The sequence below is a fragment of the Vespa velutina genome, chromosome 19 (genome assembly GCF_912470025.1).
Source record: "Vespa velutina chromosome 19, iVesVel2.1, whole genome shotgun sequence".
Lineage (NCBI taxonomy): Eukaryota > Metazoa > Arthropoda > Insecta > Hymenoptera > Vespidae > Vespa > Vespa velutina.
This window is the reverse complement of record NC_062206.1, coordinates 1,587,501-1,597,500: the sequence shown is the minus strand read 5'-3', so window position 1 is coordinate 1,597,500 and position 10,000 is coordinate 1,587,501. Positions and strand designations below refer to the sequence as shown.

At 31.3% G+C, this 10,000-nt stretch overlaps 1 long non-coding RNA gene across 3 annotated transcripts in view; it reads right to left on the bottom strand.

Moving 5' to 3' along the window:
* The window catches only part of LOC124955838, a 64,141-nt gene that overhangs the window by 32,837 nt on the left and 21,304 nt on the right, over positions 1-10,000 (bottom strand). Inside the window, exon 3 of one of the 3 annotated variants that reach the window (XR_007103000.1) lies at positions 3,590-4,090. The exons of 1 other annotated variant lie outside the window; for it this stretch is intronic. This is a non-coding gene — a long non-coding RNA (uncharacterized LOC124955838). Of the gene's footprint in view, positions 1-3,589; positions 4,091-10,000 lie in introns of those variants that run through there. One more of the 3 variants, XR_007103001.1, reaches the window with a different exon arrangement.

Here is a 10,000-nt window from a genome sequence, read left to right as displayed (position 1 = left end):
AGTAGCAAAGGTCACTGGATAGTAAACGTGAAGTATTAAATTGCAGTTGAGTTTCATAGCGTGATGTCAATTCAAATTGCAATAAGCTTTATGCAATAACGCAATTTAGTATTAGAAGCAAACAATTTCATTGGATAAATATTATCAACGTTGTTATCTGGATCATATTATTAACAATCAAACAGAAATATACCTGTCTCTCTTTCTCTCTCTCTCTCTCTCTCTCTCTCTCTCTCTCTCTCTCTTTCTTTCTATCTGTCTATCTGTTTTTCTTTCTCTTTCGTTTTTTTTTTTTTTTTACATTTTCTCTTTCTCCATTTCCATCTCTTTTTACATTATCGTCCTTCAAGAGCTCGTGAAGTTCATTGTACGATTACAAGGCAACAGAAGGGTCTACTGTTACGAGAAAGGATTTATCATGAAATATAGCAAGCTTTCAGAAAGAAAGAAAGAGAGAGAGAGAGAGAGAGAGAGAGAAAGAGATAGAGTGAGAAGCTGTTGTCTTCATCGATTTTCTTTCTCTTTCAAACATTCGAACACACACGTAAGTACTTACGTATAACATTAATGGAACCGATGAAACGTTTCTCCTTTTCCCTTTGGGTAAAGCGAATTACTCGGAAATAGTTCAAATACGATGATATCCAACTTGAGATAGTTACCTCAAGAGAAATATATATATATATATATATTTCATTCACATAGAGATACTCACATACACACATATGCATAATATATAAATAATTTCGCGTGAGCGAATTTTGTCAAGGGAATGATAGAAAGAAAGAAGAGAGAAAAGAAAAGAAAAGAAAAGAAAAGAAAAGAAAAAAAGAAAAAAGGAAAAAAAAAATAGAAAATAAAATAGAATGAACGTCGAATAGTACTACGATCATTTTTATTTGTATCACTGCCAGGAAAAAGCTTTGATACATACATACATACATACATACATACATACATACATACATACATACATACATACATATAGATGGTTACATATGTATGTATATCTGTATTTGAACGAGTAGGACGAGGACGAATTACCGGACACGAGTTGTAAAGATTCTCGCATCGATGACCGTTTCCAATTCATCCGTGTCACCAATTTTTTTTCATTTTTCATTGGAACATTCCAAATACGTAGAGAAAGAGAAGAAAAGAGAAAAGGAGAGAGAAAGAGAGTGAGAGAGATAGATAGATGGATAGATACAGAATGACCGGTCGTTGATAAACCGTAAATTGGTAAAACCATCGACAACTCTACGTCGTTTGTTACCAGAAACGATCATAAACCGAAACACGTCGGACTTCGTTGAAACTTTTTTCCCTTTCTCTCTCTCCCTATCTCTCTTTGTTCTATTTTTGTTTTTATTTTTTTCTTTTCTTTTTTTATTATTATTTTTTTCTTTCAACCTTTTTCTTATTTTCTTATTTTTCCAAAATTTCTTCTCTTGTCCTCCCCCAACCCACCACCATTTCTTTTTCCTATCCCTTACTACGTATACTTTACGAATGGCTTTTGTTTACGCGATAAGATACCAAAAGGGAAGAAGAAGAAGAAATATGTAAGCGCGCACGGTTACATTTTACGCGTAGAAAAATCTCACAGTGGGTACAAGCACGATTCCATTGTAGTCGAGATTCGTCTTAAAAGAAAGAAATCGCGAGGGAACGTGACTTCGTTCTTGATAAAGACAGACAGATAGACAGACAGACAGAGAAAGAAAAAGAGAAAGAGAAAGAGAAAGATAGAAAAAGAATCGTAAAGGAGAGAGAAAGAAAGAGAGAGAGAGAGAGAGAAAAAGAAAGAAAGAGAGATTCTTGTGTTACGAGGAATACGAATTTTAAAGTAAGAATAAATTTTACATCAGCTATAATAAAGAAACGTGCGAGTACAAATTTTCAACTAACTGAGATCTTCAACGAGAAAGATAGAGAGAGAAAGAGAGAGAGAGAGAGAGAAAGAGAAAGCAATTTCAACGTTTATATTATTTTCTTAGTTCTTTTTTTTTTTTAATTTAATTTATTTTATTCGAAGAAAAAAAGAAATAAATAAATAAATAAATAAAGATAAGAAAAAGAATATAATAATTATCGAAAAGGTGTATGGAAAAAGAGAGAGAGAGAGAGAGAGAGAGAGAGAGAGAGACTCGATAAAATTCGAAAAGCGTTCATGGATTTACGTAACACGTTGACCTCCGAATAATTCAATTAACCCGTATATACATACGTAGGTGTAAATATATCTCTGTGTATGTGTATGTGTATGTGTATGTATATATTACGTACGTGTGTTACGGATAGGTAATTCAATTTTCTCTTAAGCCTTTTCGCGCACAGGTGAGAATAATTGCGTCGTGGGAGCCAAAGAAGTAACACAAACGTTAAAACATTTCATTCTACCTTTTTTGCTCCTATTTGTTACATTTAATATCTTTTTTTCTTTCTTTCATCTTTTTTACTCTCTTTTCATTTTGTTTTATTTTGTTTTTTTGTTTTGTTTTCCCTTTTTCTCAGCTTTATAAAATACAACGATTAATAGTAATCATAATTCTCATCATCGTCGTTATTTTATTCATTGTTATTCATCATATTGTTATTTTGAAAAATAAATCGAAAACGATAATAATCAAGAGACATCAAAATATATATATATATATATAAAACATGAAATGTTCCGTCGATTATTGTCAGTTTTAATTAACAATTATCGATTGTTATAAACATAAAAGGAATATTATACGAGGGAGAATGGAAGGGAGGAGGGAAACGGGTGGTTAGTTCGATGAATCGACGAGATATTTCTTTTTTTTTCACTCCTCCTCTCTTTCTCTCTCTCTCTCTCTCTCTCTCTCTCTCTCTGCAATAAAACGAGACGATATAAAAATTTCATCCATCCATGGACGTGCAATAGTTTTTAGTTTTCAATATGCGAGTAAATAACCAAAAAAATTGAAAAAGTTCGTCGATTATTGTACATCAATGGTGAAACCCGTAATGAATTTATATTTAAAATTTTTCTCTCAATTTGTTTAATCTCGATGATTACACGAGAACACCCATAATTTCTTTTACGTTAAACTTTTTCATTACGAAACTTAATACGATCGTCAATATCATTTTATTAATTTCCTTTATCGTATCGATTAATTTTCATTCGTTACATTAATTCTGATACATATCATTATCATTTATTAGTAGCTTTTCGATTAAAATCAAGGTAAGGGAACAAAAAGGAAAATGGAAAAAAAAAAGAAAAAAAAAAGGAAAAACAATTGAAGATTTTTTTCAAAACGAACAAAGCAAATAGAGATACACTTTTTTAATGTTCCTTTTAAAATATACCTTTTTAAAGGTATGACATCGTTAAATCCTACTTGATACATTTTTCAACAATGACAACAACAACAACAACAACAACAACAGAGGTATAGAAGAAATAGAAGAAAAAGGGATAAAAAAAAGAAAAAAATAAAAAAAAGAAGAATAAAAAAAATAGGAAGAAGAATAATAATAGTATGATGAAATGGAACGAAGGGAGAATGGAGGAATGAAACGAGAAAGAAAGAAAGAAGGATAAAAAAAAGAAAAAGGAATCAAAAGGATCAATCATCGCATTGCAAAAAAGAGCAGGATGATGATGACGACGACGACAACGATAATGATAATAATAATAATGATGATAATGATGATGATAATGCGGTGATGATTTTTAAAAGCAAACTCATTTTCGTCTCTCTCTCTCTCTCTCTCTCTCTCTCTATATATATATATATATATACATGTGTGCGTGTATATATATATTTCCGTTTATATATCAGCGAGTACCAGAGTAGTACAAGATTATAACATACGTGTAAACGAGACGGCAATGTACGTTTCTGGGAGGGGGGACATTCGATTAACCACCAACGGCAGGCTGTAGTTGCTTCCGTTATTACGAGCGAATTGCCTCCGAAGCCAGGAGGCAGACTGGTGGCATGATCCCCCACCGTAGCTGAACAGCTGACTCGTGTACACAATGTCCGTTGTTACGTAGGGGTTTATGGAAACGTGCCTTGCTAACGTGGCTGTTCTCAAACCAGTCCCTCTGGCGTTGTGCCATCCATAAGAAATATATAATACATATATAGACGGTGTTAGAGCAAGAAATAAACGAATTTTTTTCCAATCTCTATATATTATCTTTCTTTCGCTTTAACTTTTTTTCAATATCACTATCTATCTATCTATCTATCTATCTATCTATCTATCTAATCATATATATATATATATATTTAAATGGCTATCCCCTATTGTTTTCAATCATGACTCATCGGAATTAACGTTTCGTTGTTTTAACGAATAACATATACGAGCGAGTTAAATACGTGTGGAAATTATAATTAGCATACTCTGTCAATTTACACGTCGAGTCGATCATTATCAAGTCTTTTTAAATGGCAAACTCTTTTTTCATGTAATAGTTAATGCTTTTACGTTTAATGTAATAGTTCATGCTTTTTTCTCACCCCTTCGTATTTCTTTCAAAAATAATCGGAGGATAAATTTATCTCTAATGAATTATTGACTTAGTCTATATATACACACACACAAACATGAATATATATATATATATATATACACATACATACATATGTATATTATATATGTACTATCTATGCATGTACTTAAATAAATATTATCACAACTAGTGTGCATTAGTTACGTAATAGTCTTTTATTTGAAGGTCACGTAAATACCTTATACTTTATATATTAGTACATATATATATATATATATATATGTTTATCGTCGAAATATTTACGATCGAACTATCCCATTCATTCGTTCGTACGTTTCATTGAAAAATATCTCGCAATAAAGTTAAGTAAAGTAAAATAAAGTAGATGTAAAGTGCATTGGATCAAGGGGGGGGGGGGGGGGCGAGTGTGTGTAGCGAAAGGGACAACCAATGATCTTTTTTATTCCTTTTTCTTTTTTTTATCTTTTTTCTCAATTTTTTTTTTTATTTTTATTTATTTTTGATCCTGTTTTTCTCTATCCTCCAAAGTCATGAATATCGATCACAAAACGAAAAACTATCTATGCTTCCCTACTACCTCCCTCCCTCCCTCCCTGCTTCTCCTACTCCTCCTTCTCTCTATCTATCTTTACTCCCTATCACGAGTTTTTCGTGGATCACCTTTTCTAAAAATTTATATGGGTCAGTCAGCGTATATGTTCGCTCGATGTTTCGCTGAAACAGCAAACATCGGGCGCCTCGTCTTCCGCCTTTTTTAAAAGAACGTACACGTAAACGCGCCCGAAAGAAAGAGAGAGAAAGCGAACAAGCGAGCGAGCGAGCGAGAGAAAGAGAGAGAGAAGAGAGAGAGGAAGAGAGAATAGTTTCCTTTTTAAATCTCGACGCGATCTCTCGCTTTTAACGTTTAAAAACTCGAGAAACGTTCGGTCAACGATTTATACAAAAACACAGAAAGAAAGAAAGAGAGAAAGAAAGAAATAAAGAGAAAGAGAGAGAGAGAGACTGAGAGAGAAAAAAAGAGTTAAATGTACAGACGTACATTCATGCCTTTTCTCTCTCTTTTTCTCTTTATTTCTTTCTTTCTTCCTTTTTCTTTTTTTCTTTCCTTTATCCCTTTCCTGTAATTATTTTAATTACGTACACGTTACTATTAACAATTAATGAATAATACGAATTATCAAATGTTCGCATTCAAGCATTACATTATTCGTAATAAACAAAACGAATAAAATAATTATTTGCCAAATGTCGAATTATCAAATAGAAAAATATTAATCTCGTTGGAATTAAATCTAAACTTTACACATGGATATATATATATATATATACACACATATACATGAGCAATTGAAATAAAATCTCATTAAAGAAGATAATAGAAAAATTTTCTAGAATAAAAATGGAGAAACCAATGAGCTAATTTATAAATTGATTTTCGAATAAATTTTACGAACAAATATATATATATATATATATACACACATACATAAATGTATACGTACATACATACGTACATATATCTCGTTCTTGATCGAGACTGATTAAAATTACGTCTAATCAGCAACGTAATCAGCTCATTACTAGAACGTGAGTTCAAACAAGTAATACTCTCTCTCCCTCTCTCTCTCTCTTTCTCTTTCTCTCTTGCATTTAGAATATCAGAAATAATAATAAGTGAATTGGCTAGTCTGACACAATGTTCTGCTTTCAAGCTCGCATATCGATATCAATATCGAATGTGAAAGGGGTCAGACTAATGGTTCGCAGAGAGATTCGATAATCTAAGCGATTCCCTCATCGACTTGCATCTACACTATCTTTCTCTCTCTCTTTCTGTGTGTGTATAACTATCCTTTTGCGCAAGCGCAAATCGATGTAATCGAGAGAGATAGTATTATATGATTTAGTATACAGACAGATACAAATACATTTTACATGAGATAAATATATTATACGGCATATAATTTACATACTATTTAATTATGTTTACAAATATGTGTATATGTGTATATATATATATATATTTTTTTTTTCTTTCATATAATTATAATATATATAGTTTGTTTTCTTTCTATTATACAATTCAATTTATGATTTAGTGAATTAATCATTTATTATTATTATTATTATTATTATTATTATTATTGTTATCATTATCATTATTATTATTAACGTTAACAGAATATATTCGCGGCGAGTAAATCTTTTTTTCCCTGTATTAAAATTCATCGATACGATAAAATTTAAACCACTCCCCCCCCCCCCCCAAATAACAATTTCGCGATTCTCAAAGTGCAAACTTTTTTTTTTTTTATACATCGTTAACAACCCGTCCAGATAAGATAAAACATTGTAATATTCTTCAAGCACTCTCTGATATTTCGTAAGCGTTTCTTTCTTTCGTCTTCGTGTGCTTCGATTTTTTTCCCCTTTTTTTTTCTTTTTCTTTTTCTTTTATTTAATTAATCTTTTTGCCTTCCTCTTTCTTTCTTTCTTTTTTTTTTTTTTTTTTTTGTTTTTTTGTTTTTTTTTTTTTTTTTTTTTAATCAAAGTCGACTTATAACTCAGCCAAAATAATTTTTCAACTTTGATAAACGATAACGCGGACGTGGTCCTGACAATGCTCCGGTTCGAATTACCGCGATCAATTTTGCAGGGGTCGAAAATGAATAGCCAACAGCCTCCCTTCTCGGCACGTATGAAGTACTTTCGTGCAAGTTAATCACTTAACCGAGTGGCACACGCGATGCAAACGATACGAGATGACTGACGGATTTACAACATTAATTTCACTTTGTTCGTTAATTTTCGTTTATTAATTATTTCTCTTTTTACTATATACATATATATAATACACACACATATACATACATATATATATATATATATATATCCATTACTTCTTTTGATTTATTTAAAACCATAATTGGGATCTTAACCGTGAGTTTAATTAATTACTTTTAATGATCGTTAACGAATCTTCGAAATGATATAACCAATTCATGTTATTATCGGATTTTCGAAGTTCGACGAAAAAAAAAAAAAAAAAAAAAAAGGAAAAGAAAAAGAAAAAAAAGAGGGAAAGAAGAGAAAGAAAAAAAGGAAAAGGCAATTATCGATTAAATCGATTTACCATTCGAGTTAATTTTAACTTTCATGAAACGTTCTGAATTCGTTTCTGATCGTCGAAAATCTTTCTTTCTTTCTTTCTTTCAATCTAACTATCTAACTATCTCTCTGTTCTAAGGATCGTTCGTATAATCGTCGTATTGTTGTTACTGCTAACGACAGAAGAGGAAACAAGGGATGATGAGACTTAGTAATATTCTCTTTGTATGTATCCACCTATCTATATATCATTCTATCATTTGACGAGAGAGAGAGAGAGAGAGAGAGAGAGAGAGAGAGAGAGAGAGAGAGAATACTTGTATAAGTTATTCAAAGTTTAACGAGAAGAATAAGGTAGTGCAGGTTCAAAGTGCATCCTTCGACTTTTCCCTAGCAACGATGCGGATATAACGAGATCGAGTTGCTTGTTCGAGAGAAGCAAAAGAGAAGGGAAAAAAAAAGAGAAAAAGAAAAAAAAAGGAAAACGAAAGAAAGAAAAGAAACAGAGAAAGAAAGAAAGAAAAAAGAGGAAAATAAAGAAGAGAAAAAAAAGAGGGAGAAAGAAAATTAGATCTTCTTTGTCTATCTATAGCGAACATCTTTTACTTTAGAAGAAAAATGAAATTTCTTATGTTCTCTCTCTCTCTCTCTCTCTCTCTCTCTCTCTCTCTTTTTCTCTTTCTTTCTTTCTTCTCTTAATTATTTTAACTAACCATCAACTTATATCTCATTTTTTTTTTAATCATATCAAATTAACGAAAGTAAGATAAACTTTTTTCTCTCATTTCTTCTCTTTTTCTCCTTCTTTTTCTTTACGATAGAATGAGTTAATTTATCAATAATATGACAAATCATTATCATATAAATGACAATTTTTTTCCAATAAAATTATATACATAAAATATATAGAATCATTTTGTTATGTATATATGTATGTATGTATGTATATGTGTTATATAATTTTTCAAGTGATAAAAATATCAAGACATGACGAATATAGCGAATTTTTGACGAAATTCTCGTGCGCACACCTCTCTCTTTCTCTCTTTCTGTTTCTTTTTTTTTTCCTTTGACCTTCGACAAAAAATTATGATTAATTAATAACATGTAACGTGGTAAACAACGATAGGAGTAAGCGATCCGTACAAAGTCCGTTTTTCGTAATTACTCGTGAAACTTGTCTGCTGTAAAAGAAAGCAAGCGAAAAATAGCTTTGTTTGCTAAACATCGACCTAGGATAAAGAACGAGAAAGAGAAGGATAGAGAGAAAGAGAGAAAGAGAGAGAGAGAGAAAAGAAAAATATGGGGAAATGTTCTTAATGATAGTAAACGTACATACATAAACGAAAAGTTTGGGAAAACGGAATAAGATAACTTAAATTGTCAAGAGGAAAGAAAGAGAGAAAGAGAAAGAGAAAGAGAAAGAGAAAGAGAGAGAGAGAGAGAGAGAGAGAAGAAGAAAGAGATAGAGAGAAAAAAGTGAGACAAGCGTTCTAACTCTTTTACAACGTGCTAAGGTTCGTTTAACGAGCAGCTATAAAAAGAAAGACAGAGACAAAGTCAGAGAATGAGAGAAAAAGAGAGAGAGAGAGAGAGAGAGAGAGAGAGAGAGAGAGAGAGGGAGAACAGCACGAGTGCTATTAAAAGCGTGTTAAGAACACGTCCATGCCACTTTTTTGAAATCTTTTCGAAAAAAAAAATAAAAAGAAAAAAAAAAGACTAGAGAGAGAAAGAAATATAAAAGGAAAGAAAGTAAAAGAGAGAATAAGATAAAGATGATGATAATAGAAAAATGCTACTCAGTATGATACCCATGTAGAAACTCGTAATTCACATTATATATATATATATATATATGTGTGTGTGTGTGTGTATTTGTGTGTGCTAGAAGGCGTCGGCGTTAATAAAATGGCAATTCATTACGATTTACCTCCTGCCGTTCCCGTTAATTTAACAATAAATTTTCATCGTTGGTACGAGAACCGAGATGTGCGTTCTCTCCAACAGTGCTACTACTATTTTCTCAGTGAGCGAGAAAATACGAACACATACATACACACAGACATACACACACACACACACACACACACACATTATATAAACGTGCAAAATACGCAGAAATACGCGAATACACGTTAAATACGTATAAATAATCGAATATTAAATATTCTCGATTAACACGTTGAATTTGGCAATTATGCTAGCACAATTTTTTAATTAGTTTTTGTATGATTATAAAACGAAATTATTGCTTAATACAAAAATCTATCATGAATTTTAATCGAATAAGAAAAGAAAAAAAGAAGAAAAAGAAGAAAAGTATCAAAAAAATATATATATTAGAAATTTATGTTGTATCGATTAAAA